The sequence below is a fragment of the Crocodylus siamensis genome, chromosome 1 (assembly GCF_052110815.1).
Source record: "Crocodylus siamensis isolate JL-2025a chromosome 1, ASM5211081v1, whole genome shotgun sequence".
Classification (NCBI taxonomy): Eukaryota; Metazoa; Chordata; order Crocodylia; family Crocodylidae; genus Crocodylus; species Crocodylus siamensis.
This window is the reverse complement of record NC_143395.1, coordinates 202,880,281-202,892,367: the sequence shown is the minus strand read 5'-3', so window position 1 is coordinate 202,892,367 and position 12,087 is coordinate 202,880,281. Positions and strand designations below refer to the sequence as shown.

The window sequence follows — 12,087 nt, the reverse complement described above, 5'->3', positions numbered from 1 at the left end:
AGAGATGAAGATTCCACTATACATGAACACTGCAAACATCACACAGAGGGATAATAGACCAAATAAGCCAATGTCAGACTCAGTGGCGCAATTCTACTTATTCTGGAGGGAAAGGCCTCAGAAGCAGCTGAACTGACAGTAGACACCAACAAAACAAAACAGGATAAAACCTGAATGAAAGGCAGCAGCAGGGCTCTACTAACAAGCAACTCTAGAGATGGGACAGTCTCTGCTTCACATACATAGAACTGTGCTCTGGACAGTGCTGCCAAGTCCTTGGTGCAATCTAGTCTGATAAAGCCCATGCTTTGGATCTTCCACCAATAACATTAGGAAATTTCTTTACAGATAACATGATCTTGACATCAGGGTAATTATTACCATATTTTCTCGCATACAACATGTATCCCACCTCCCCTACCCCCAAATCAACATCCCAAATTGGGGGATGTGCATTAAGCAGTGAAGCTGATTTCTGCCCAGGATAGAAGTATCTTGCTTTGATTCCTTTTTCAATTGTTGCATTACTATTCAGGCAATTGAAGGAGTCAATTGACTTAATGGTTCATTGTTCTTCACTCCACAGGTGTTAATGATCATCTCTCCTTGTTATTGATGCTAAAGCTAACCTTAGGGCCACAACTTCTTAGGTTCTCCTGGTCTCTCTTCTCCTATTTCAATGCTTGGAGACTCTTAAACTTCTTTCAAAATCATAGATCTACCCATGCAGACCAGTATTCAGCAACAGTTAGGGTTTCAGCTTTATACAGAAAAGGAAAGGTGTTTCAGCTGAAGATTAGGCTCTTTCCCAGATTGATGTACCCATATGTCTGCTAAAATCTTTTTTCTTGATTCCGCCCTTCAAAAGCAAAATGTGTATTATATTCCAGGGCATTTTTTATGCAAAAAAATATGGTATTATTATTCGTATTCTGATAGCAACTGAGAAGCCCAGTCCACAGTCAAAGCTCCGCTGTGCTAGGTGTTATAGAAAGAAGTAAAAAGGGCACCCATATTTCAAAGATCTGATAGAGTAGGTGTCAGACATACAGGATGGGCAGACTAGACAGACATTTCAACTGACCATTTACCTCATCAGTGCCAGTAAAGAATAATCTGTAGGCAGATGGAATTTTTAAGGAGAAAATTAAAGAAACACAATGTGGTGATTTTATGCATGCTGACCATGATATTCCTGAGATCAGAATATGTTTTTCTCTTTTCCATTTCATCCAATTTTGCCTTTCAGTAATTATATCTTCATTTATCACCCACATGTGCACATTCACATTCACACAGTCACAGGCAATGTACACACATGCACAAACATATTAATATTCACTTATGCACATATCCCTTCACCCTGTCCACACCCACATACAAAAAACTGCAAGGATAGGTAGATGACATTTTCATATTACTCTAAGTTGTGGCTTAGGGATGCCTCCCAAGGGGCAATTAATTATTATCATATAAAATAATGGCCAGTTTTTTTCCCCATCTTGTGTGGGTTTGTGAGGTGCCAATCAATTCTTCCTCAAGGGCATCACCAGCCCAGCAGCTGGTCCCAGTGCTGTATGTTGCAGGGGCTCGGTTTTGATTCCTGATCCTGGCCTCTCAATCTTTGTGCTGGAAGTGCTCTAGTGTTAATATGTCAGCTCCATTTAGTAGGGAGGAAGGAAAAGGTTCTTTCCATGGTGACCCCTCTAGCTGTTACAGAGCAGACTGACAGCCTCTTTAGGGAGTGCTGTCGAATTCTGTTCCAGGAGAGGGATGTCAGATAAGATGTGAGGCCTGGGGGTAGGGAGATAGTGTGAGGGGAAAGTTCTATGCACAGAGAGGGCTTAGAAAGTAACTCAAAGGACCCCGGAGGAAGGGGATAAAAAGTTTGCAGTAATTTTGCTGGCAACATTCCTGCATCTTCCAAGCAGTTATTTTTCCACTTTTATGTGTTTCTCTAAGTCACTGGTTTTGCTTATGCAAGATGAAAGAAAAACAAGCCATATAAATGTCCCGATGAAAGCACTGACAACTTTCTTAGAAGAGCAGGAAATGGTATACACTGATGAGACTGGTGGCTAATCTGTTAACTTCTGAAAAAACTTTTTAATATAGAGTGTATACAACCAGGCAAACATCATACAGGAGGAATCCCAGCTGTTTCCCAGAAAAGAATTAATATAAAACTAAAGGGCACTTAAACCGAATGATATGCCCAGAGGACAAATGATATGAAACACCAAAAAGCTTTTGAGATGGATAGGATCTATTATATCATCTTTTTGTATGCCTACCATTGTCTTTGAAAAAATTATCAAGGGCCACATCTGTGAGAGCCCTGAGGGGTAACCAACACGGGTTCGTGCCAGGCCGATCCTGCCTGACTAACCTGATCTTTTTCTATGACCAGGTAACAAAGAGCTTAGATGTGAAGGAGGAAGTCAATGTCATTCTTCTTGGACTTCCAGAAGGCCTTTGACACAGTATCCCACCCAATTCTGGTGGGCAAGCTGAGGGACTGCGGCATTGATGAATGCACGGTCACATGGGTTGCAAACTGGCTCCAGGGGTGCACCCAGAGGGTGGTGGTGGATGGGTCGAAGTCGACCTGGGAGGCAGTGGGCAGTGGAGTCCCCCAGGGCTCGTTCCTTGGGCTGTGCTGTTCAACATCTTCATTAGCAACCTGGACGAGGGTGTGGAGAGCACCCTGTTCAAGTTCACCGTTGACAGCAAGCTGTGGGGTAAAGTGAATACACCGGCAGGTAGGGACTGCATCCAGGCAGACCTGGATAGGTTAGAGGAGTGGGCGGATCTGAACAGGATGTGGTTCAACAAGGACAAGTGCAGGATGCTGCACCTGGGGAGAGGGAACCAGCATTATGGTTATAGGTTAGGGGCTGACCGTCTCAGCAGCACAGAGGCAGAGAGGGATCTTGGAGTCAGGATTGACTCCAGGATGAATGTGAGTCGCCAATGCGACAAAGCAATAGGCAGAGCCAACCGCACCCTGTCATGCATCGCATCACTAACAGGTCCAGAGAGGTCTTGCTCCCCCTCTATGCGGCACTGGTCAGGCCGCAGCTGGAGTGCTGTGTCCAGTTCCGGGCGCCGCACTGCAAGAGGGACATGGAGAACCTGGAGAGGGTCCAGAGGAGGCCACTCGTATGGTTGAGGGCCTCTATGGCCAGCCCTATGAGGAGAGGCTGAGGGACCTGAATCTCTTTAGTCTCCACAAGAGGAGACTAAGGGGGGATCTTGTGGCTGCCTACAACCTTATCAGGGGCCACCAGCAGGGACTCGGAGAAAGTCTGTTCACCAGGGCCCCCCTTGGTGTCACCAGGAACAATGGCCACAAGCTGAGGGAGGATAGGTTTAGGTTAGATATTAGGAAGAACTACTTCACTGTAAGGGTGGCCAGAGCCTGGAATAGGCTTCCCAGAGAGGTGGTGCTCTCACCTTCCCTGGAGATCTTCAAGAGGAGACTGGATAGGCACCTGGCTGTGGTCTTATGACCCCTGCCACCCCCAGTGCTCATTCCTGCCCCTGGCGGGGGGTCAGACTTGATGATCTGTCTAGGTCCCTTCCCACTCATTGATTCTATGATTCTATTCTATGATTCTATGATTATATGATTGTTCTCTACAGTGCATTGGCAGGACATTAAGCTCCCTTAGGAGGCTATTGCAGTCTAACGTATGTTGCAACTAGAAGAATCCTTCTGGCTTAGCCTGTTTCTTCCCACAATAATGTTTATAGAACTAGATAAACAAAATGACTTTTGTAGATATATTAGATTTTTTTTGCCATTTTTGTATGGTGTGGGAGTAATGTCAATTTATAAGTCAACCAATTTAGTTGTAAATTTTCAGTAGATACATTCTCTTCCAGTGCTTATGCTGCAACTCTGAGGATGTACTGTAGTCTTCATATGTAATCAAATGGCTGCGATCCTGCTGTCAGTGCAAATCTCGTCCTTAAGTATTGAACAGCAGCCATCCCATCCATAATGTAACAAGAAACAAATTATAAAAGCAACTGAATACTTCTGAGAGGGCCAACTTTTTCAGCAACCACGCCACAAATTAAACCATGTTGCATTTTTTCTGAGTGCCACTCCAAACCACTTCCTTTGCCTGATCTACTCTTGTTTTCTGCTGCCTGCCCTGTACTCCCTGAATAACTTGCTGTGGGGCTTTCTGCTCCTTGCCTTGTGCTCTGTGCCCAAACTAATCCTCTGCTTTCTGCTCCCTTCCCTGTGCTCTGCTTTTTGTTCCTTGCCCTCTCTGCTTCTGTGCTGCTCGTTCCCTCCCCAATCTGCTGTGTGCCACATGCAGATGCTACCCATGCCACTTGTGGCACACACGGTACAGGTTTGCTACTCTGGCATACTTCATGGGATAGTATCCACTTGTATGACACATTAGTGATAGGATCTGTCCTGTTCCTTATGTCTTGTAAAAGTTCTATGGCATCTGGTCCAACCTATTAGGGCTGTGCAAAGCTTCAGTCCCTAATTCAATTAGGTGGAGATTCGGCCCAATTTGGTGGCTGAATCTCCCAATCCAAATCAAATTAGAGGACCCTTTAATCTCTCTGAATCAAATCGGAGCCCTCTGAATCAGTTCGGAGAGATCCACAAAGATTCGGCGATTCGGACACAGTTTTAAATGTTTTTTCTACGTACCTCTAGGTGGCAGGGGCTTGTGAATGCTGCAATGCAGGGGTGCATGGAGCATCCCAGAGGAGTGCAGGGGGCTCCCCAGCACGCTTGGCAGCAGACCTGGAAGTGCCTCCCCGGCTTGGGAAGTACTTCTAGTCCACTTCTGGGTTCGTCGCCAAGCACGTGGAAGGCCCCCACAACTCCTGTGGGGCGCTCCATGCACTCCAGCATCACAACAATCACAAGCCATGCTGGCACCTTGAGGTATGTAGAAAAAACATTTAAAGCTGTGTCTATGGCCGAATTTCTGATTCTCCAAATCAGCATTGAATCTTCAGATTTGTATTCAGCCAAATCGAATCAGGGACAGTGATCCGAATCAACGAATTGAATCACTGTTCTTGATTCAGGCTGAATCTGAATCTGCTTTGCACAACCCCTACAACCTATTCACTTATCCATCTTTAGCACTATTTGGAGTGTTAAACAGCAACGTTTTTAAACAAAGTTAAACAACAGAATATAAAATTGCTGTGTATTATTCCCATCACTCCAGGGTGTGGTATCACTGTGCTTCGCAGATTTGCCTAAAGTTCATGCTTTGAACAGTTTTATCTTCACACATATTAACAGATTGTATTTTAGAATGGAGTGTTTTGTGTATCTCTGGGTTGCTCATTGGCAGCAGCCCTATTTCCTCTGATGTGAGGGTACTGGAAATGACTAGCACATGCTCTCTTGCACATATTGTTTTTTGATGAACATTTTAACAAAATTAACCTCTCTTCAAAAGAGGCAAATGTTGGCATGTGTACCACTGGCTTCAATAGGCTGGGTCCAGACCACAATTTACATTAATTCTCTTTCCCTTCGAACACAGGAAATAGAATCAATAGCAAACTCAATAGTACATAACAAGGGTAAGACTGTTAATGTTACATCCTGCACTCTATATAAAGCACAGAAATTCCTCAAGAAAAGCAAGGGAATGGGCAGGTGCTTTCAGTACAAGCAGGATCTAAGAAGAGCCCACTGAAGTCTATGGAAAGACTCCCATTGGCCTCAGCCAGCTTTGGATCCAGTCCTCGTCTAGGTCAAGGACTAGCCATGGGTAGTCTCTCTGTCAAGGGCTAGGCATGGGTGGTCTCTCTGTGAATAGCACTCTCTGTCTTCTGTGATCTGTGTTACTTGTTACTAAACCTTGTAGAGCAGCAGGGTGACTACTTACTTCCAGCCCCATTTTTTTGTGATTCTGTCTATATATGCACATTTACTGCACAGTAACCGAAATTACTCCATAATACAGTTGTGCATCTACATGTGCATACCCATACTGAGCAGTAAATATGGCAACTTATGCCGGCTTGAGTGCAAATTTGATACCTGCATCATGCAGGTATCAAATTTATACCTGATTAGTTACTGCACAGTAATGCATGTGTAGATGCCTTACTGCACAGTAACACTGTGTGTGGAATGACTTGGGACTAACTTTAGTCCCAAGTCAGTACATACATAGCATTAATGTGCTTTAATACTTGCACGTGCAGCTGCAACCTATTCTTGCTTACTGTGCAGTAAATTTAAGCTGGTGTAAATACACATGTAGACACACCCTGTGACTACATAACTAAACCTTATCTGTTGTATGTATTTTGCTGGCAGTTATTTGGAGCCCACTGTACCTCTATACAGCTCTCAGAGGGCATAAGCACTATCTAGTCCAACAGTTCTCAATCTTTTGAGAACTCAAGGCACCTCTTGATAAATTCATAGTTGCATAGTTTCATAGTTGGTAGGGTCAGAAGGGACCTGAGCAGATCATCAAGTCCAACCCCCTGCCAGGGCAAGAAAGAGTACTGGGGTCAAACGACCCCAGCCAGGTGTTCGTCTAGCCTCCTCTTAAAGACCCCCAGGGTAGGAGCCAGCACCACTTCTCCTGGAAGTTGGTTCCAGATCCTAGCTGCCCTGACAGTGAACTAGCGCCTCCTGATGTCTATCCTCTGCCAGCTTGTGACCGTTATTTTTAAGGAATGCCTGGCTAGATAGTCCTGGAAAATATTAGAAGAACAATTCTTCCATTGCAAAGAACTCAGATAGACCACAGTAGGTCAGCATGTATTTAACACTGTTGACTCTTATTTGAAATCTCTGGGTTTGTCGTGAGAATCATGTTTGCGCACCTAACTGTGTTAGTATTTTGCTGTACCCCTGAAAGGCTCTTAAGACACCCTAGGATGCTGGAACACTCTCACTGAGAATCACTGATCTAGTCAACCATGCAAAGAGCTTTAGGTTTCTTTCCATGCTGTGGTACATTGCATGAGGTGGGCAGAGAGTGTAGGCCCCCTGACCAATGATGCCCCAAATAGCTTAGCTTTGAAAGGCACTGTGGGGTGGATCATTTGCTCACATATGTCTCTATAGCTCTACCAGAGGCAATGAAGCTCCACCAATGGAGAATCTGGCAGGGATAACTCCAGGGGTGCATGTTACACTTTGCTTCTGAAGTTCTACTTTTATTTAAAAAGAGCCAGCAATGACAGCCACGCATATATAGAACATGCTAGAAATACACTTGTTACTAAGCAAAACAGAAGGCAAATAGCAAATACTGACATAAATGCATTTAATTTGTTCTGGAATACCAAGTGCATCATTTACATATAGATTTTGCAAATGGCAGATCTGAACGTTCTTATTGCACATTCCCTCCTGGAAAGTTGGCTCTGTTTAATTAAATAGTTTCAAATCCCAGTTTTCTAGGCCTGTTCCACTTTAGCTGAAGTTATGACAGCTTGTTGCTGTTAGTTTGAAAAGAGCTGCTTACCTCATCATTCTCAGGGGCTGGTCCAAAACTATGGAATGAAATCTCAGAACTAAGGATCATCATAAGCCTGCCCACCTTTTGCTGCTTCCAGCCTGCTTTCTCTGTTATAAACACGGAGCAGTGTGTTTATAATTCCCCCACACAAAACAAAACATTGCACTGCATATATAATTCTCGATGCTGGAAGAAGATGAGAAAAAGAAGGAACCACATGGACAGCGGTTAGTCTTGTTACTTAATTCACAGCTGGAATGTGCTAAAACACTGCAGTAAGGAGAGTGCATTAAAATGTATGCTGAAGGGAGAGAAGCTCCCTTTGGATTTTGTTTGGAAGTATAGAAAGAATCTTTAAAGATGATGTAAAAAAAGATCTCTCAGCAGAGGAATGGAATTGTCTATAGATGCTTTACCAGGAACTCTACAAAGCTTGTATCTGGCTTTTCAAAGGAAAAGCTGAGACATTTTAAGAGTTTTCATCCTCCAGGATCTGGGATGTAAATATTATCCATCTGAAGGGGAAGGGCATGCCCAGGAGTTGCTATTAGCTGGCTTCAGTTTGCAAAATTTTCTTCAGTGTGATCGCATGGTGTAGCCCTGCTCTGTGTTATTTATTTAAAGGATGCTATCTTCTTCGGTGTCATGGTATAACCTGTGGCCATGCGATTCTGTCTTCCACAACAGACTGTGCAGCTTGCAGGAACTGAGGGACCAGCTCTATGTAGCTAATGTAAACAGACCTTGTGTTTTTTTATAGTGCATAAGTGGTTTAGGAGCCCAAGCTCTGCAAAGAGTGCTTCTTTACCACATAGGCATATTTGAAAATACAACAAAGCTCATTTGATATGTCTTGGAGACGCAGGCCAAACGTTTCAAAAGCAATTCGTGATTTCACATGCAAGTCACAGCTGTGTAGCAAGGACAAACCTAGAATGCCTTTAATGTAGCTATCTCAGGAAATACTAGCTGTACAGCCACAGGTGTACAGAGGTTGGTATGGGCTGATTCATCTAGCTTCTGGCTCGATTTTGTACCCTGTGCTGAGCTCCAGGCTTCTGTGGGAAAACCCTTTCGTGTCCTCAAAGTAGCTAGCCACTGTGTGGCTAACCTGAGACAGCTGAAATGTTTTCCAGGAAGCAATGTACCACCTCACACACCCACCTTATAATAACCAGGCCCCTGTAAGTTTCCCCAGGTTTGCACACAAGCCCTGAGCCACTCCAGATCAATAGGCACTTGAAAATCTTGGCCATTGTGCATTTGCTGCTTTATTTTTTATTGTTGCTATTTATGTTATGTCAGAGCTTGGGGTCCCCTCCTGGCATCTTGGCAGCTTTGTGGTGGGCACTGTGTGAACACATTGGTAAGAAGCAGTCCCTGTCCCAGACAGCAGACAAGACATAAACATGGGAGGGGCAACCCAGCACAGAATAGAAGAGGGACTTGCTCAAGCTTACTTAGCAGGTCAGTCTCAGAGCTAGAAACGAACTGAACCCTTGTGATTCTGGGGCTGTGCCTCCATACCTCACAGGGTATTTTGTTAATACTTGATGGCAAAGGCAGCCTTTCACTGAGACTGAACATCGCCTTCCATTTTCTGCCATGGGCTGGCATGGGGAAAAGACTGAGATGGCACTTGGTTGTTCTCTCACCAGAGACATAATACAGTACAGGGCAGAGCTCACTGACTTCCCTCTGAAATTGATGGCAGGCAAGGAAGGTCAGCGCTCTATAGCACTGGGCCTGGCCATGTGTGCTCAGAAAAGGTCCAACAATAAATTCCCAGGGCCTAAAATGTTTTGCCACAAACTCTGCAGGTTTCATTTCAATTCCAGTCCAAATCAAGTGGAATTTTTCTTGGCTTTGCATCTCTGTTAAAGCCTTTAAAGACATTTATTCATGGGAACTTCAGTAAACTTTGGTTAATTTGTTAATGCCAAGGGAACGCAAATTATGGGAAATTATCCAGTACTGACCAATTAGCAGGCATTGGGGGAAAGGAGGGGAATCAGACCAATGGCAAATTAAAACTGTGGTCAATAATCCTGTAGGCAAATTAACTGGAGTTTACTGTAGCTGGATCACAGAAAAGTCTTCATTTTCAAATATCTATCTCTATAGCTATGCTGTATACCTTTTACTATACTCACAGGCTATAACTTTAAGCTTTCAGTATGAAAGAGTTAAGATTGCTCCACACGTAACTCACCAAAAACAAAACAAGAAAATGAAGAATTAAGCTACCTAACAAAATATACTTCTTTTGGACCTTACCATTTTATGCATATTTTCCCCCCTGCACAGGATTCCCTTCTAGTGTTATTAGTTGTAGATGTTTAGTGTAGTTCTTGGTTGCATTACAACTGGGCAGTTTGTTAAAGTAATGGTGTAATGGAAACTATCGATCGCAATGGGATCAGGGTTAATGTTAGGACATAGCTAGCAAATGTCAGGTATCTCCGTCAGTTGCTGCCCATAAAACTTCCTGTGCCAGCAGCTGCACACAACACTTTCTTGAGTATAAGATAAAATCTGACCGAAAATGCAGGATGGATTTACATTGTTTCATGTGCAGTGGAGCATACATGCTCATTTTTTGATAAATAAATAGTTTAAAATAAGCCTAGGTTTGCATATGTTGATTTTAAGACTACCATTGATTTTAAGACTACCCTGTATTTCCTCAAAGTTCATCTGTCTGCTGACTTCTCCACAGAAAGAATGTTTTCTAAAAGATATTAATTGACAAAGAACATTTGACTGCCAGAGTCAGAATTCTAGCCAGAGCTCAATTTCAAATAGTTTTATTAAACATGAATGAAAGGAAATCAAACAAAAATTTTCAGAGAAAATGTAGAGGGTCTGAAAACCAACACTTCGTGGAACTTGTCATTAACATGCCAAGTAAATGAAAAGAGGAACAGGAATTAATGCCCCATTTTAATCCCTGTTTAGCAGGCAGGCTTTAGAATCAGAATCATAGCATTCCTATTGTGTTCCAAACATATTATTATTATAACAGTTCAAGGGAAAAATTATTCTGATTATGAATAAAAATGTCCGTGACATTTGTGGTTTAGTAATTTGCCTTTATGAAATGACCACCGCTTAGTGTAACCTTGGAAATGCTCTTTGATTTTAGTAATTTTCATTATATAATTTTCAGTCCTTTCCATTTAATTTTACTTAAGCTGATCTCTGTGTTTCCAGTCTATTAACCATGTGAAAAATGAGAAAGCTTCTTTACTTAATTCTTTGTAGCAGGAGTTTGAATACCTCATTATAACACTTGAAAACCCCTGAACTGATCCAGAAATCCTGTTGTGCAGCCCTCTGAAAATAGCATGTATTTAACCATAGAATACAAAAAGAAGAAGCTTTTAGCCCATTACCATTCCAGTTTAATAAACTACTTTTCCTGTTGGACACAATGTATGATGTGGGTAAATACCTGCTTTTGACAATATACAAACAACAGTTAATATAATTGAATATTAAATGGATATTGGTTTGAAGGAAAGCTATCTTTATGGGTCTTAATACTCCAGAAATATTAATTATGAAAGAAGGGTAGTGTCATGACAATATGTACAGTTGTTTACAGAGGCTTTGGTTTTCAGAATACTACCATGTCAGTTAAAACCATGTAAAAACCCTCACACAGGATGTAATCAACCTCAAATCTTCAGAGAAACATTGAGAAATAGCCTTCAAGTGCCAAGAAAAACAACAGTCGTTTACAATAAGCTCTTCCTAATGTCCATTCAGTCAATCCACAATGTTAAATGAGACACATTTTTCAAAATGAAAGTAGGACAAACGAAAGCACAAAAAATCCCAACTATCTAATGTCTTTGTTATATAGACACAGATTCTAGAAAATAACATCTCAAAGTGTCTTGGTTTTCTCCCTGATTAAGGGGCAAGATGAGCCAACTCATAAACTCCAACAGATTTCTAAATAGCTGATGATAAAAAGGTGAATTTTGCAACACTTCTCTTTTTAGCTCTTTTGGTCTGAAACTTTCTCCATCTCTATAGCAGCAATTCTGTTCAATGTAGTGTCCCGCACTCTGTGATCTTATGCCAAATCTATCTCTTTGGAATTATAGCACAGCCCAGATATACAGTTCTTCTCACAACGTAAGTGAAACCCAGCATCTAAAATGTACATTTACAGAAAATACTTGAATGCTTTTCACTTACCTCTGTCAAGTCTCAGCAGTTGTGTGTACAGATGAATGGAAAAAAAGATCTCATATGATAGCTTCTCTAAATTTACCAGAAAGAAAGGAGTTGGGATGCTTGTCCTTTAAGTGTCTCTAAACATGGTTTGCATAGCTGGATCTCAGCTTATCTGTGCTTTTCTGCTTTTGCTTCCATACATGGATCTGTTCCCAACAGTAACTCCAAGCTGTCGAAAAGAAGCTATCTGGCAGCTTTCAGCTTCATCCAAACACATAAATGATAAAAAAAACCCTTTCTGTCTGATACTTTTTACACCCCCAAACCCCTGCCACAATGTCTTGTTCAAATTAACTTGAAGATTACATATTTCCTTTTCAGTGCATGCTGAACAAATAATGTCAGGCTAGTACAT

General features: G+C 42.3%; 1 protein-coding gene across 1 annotated transcript in view; it reads right to left on the bottom strand.

Moving 5' to 3' along the window:
- Window positions 1–11,792, bottom strand: part of SLC8A1 (solute carrier family 8 member A1) — a 342,186-nt gene extending 330,394 nt beyond the window's left edge. Inside the window, exon 1 of the mRNA XM_090052634.1 lies at window positions 11,694–11,792. The gene's annotated coding sequence lies outside the window, so the exon portion shown is untranslated. The remainder of the gene's footprint in view (window positions 1–11,693) is intronic.
- Window positions 11,793–12,087: the final 295 nt, after the last annotated feature.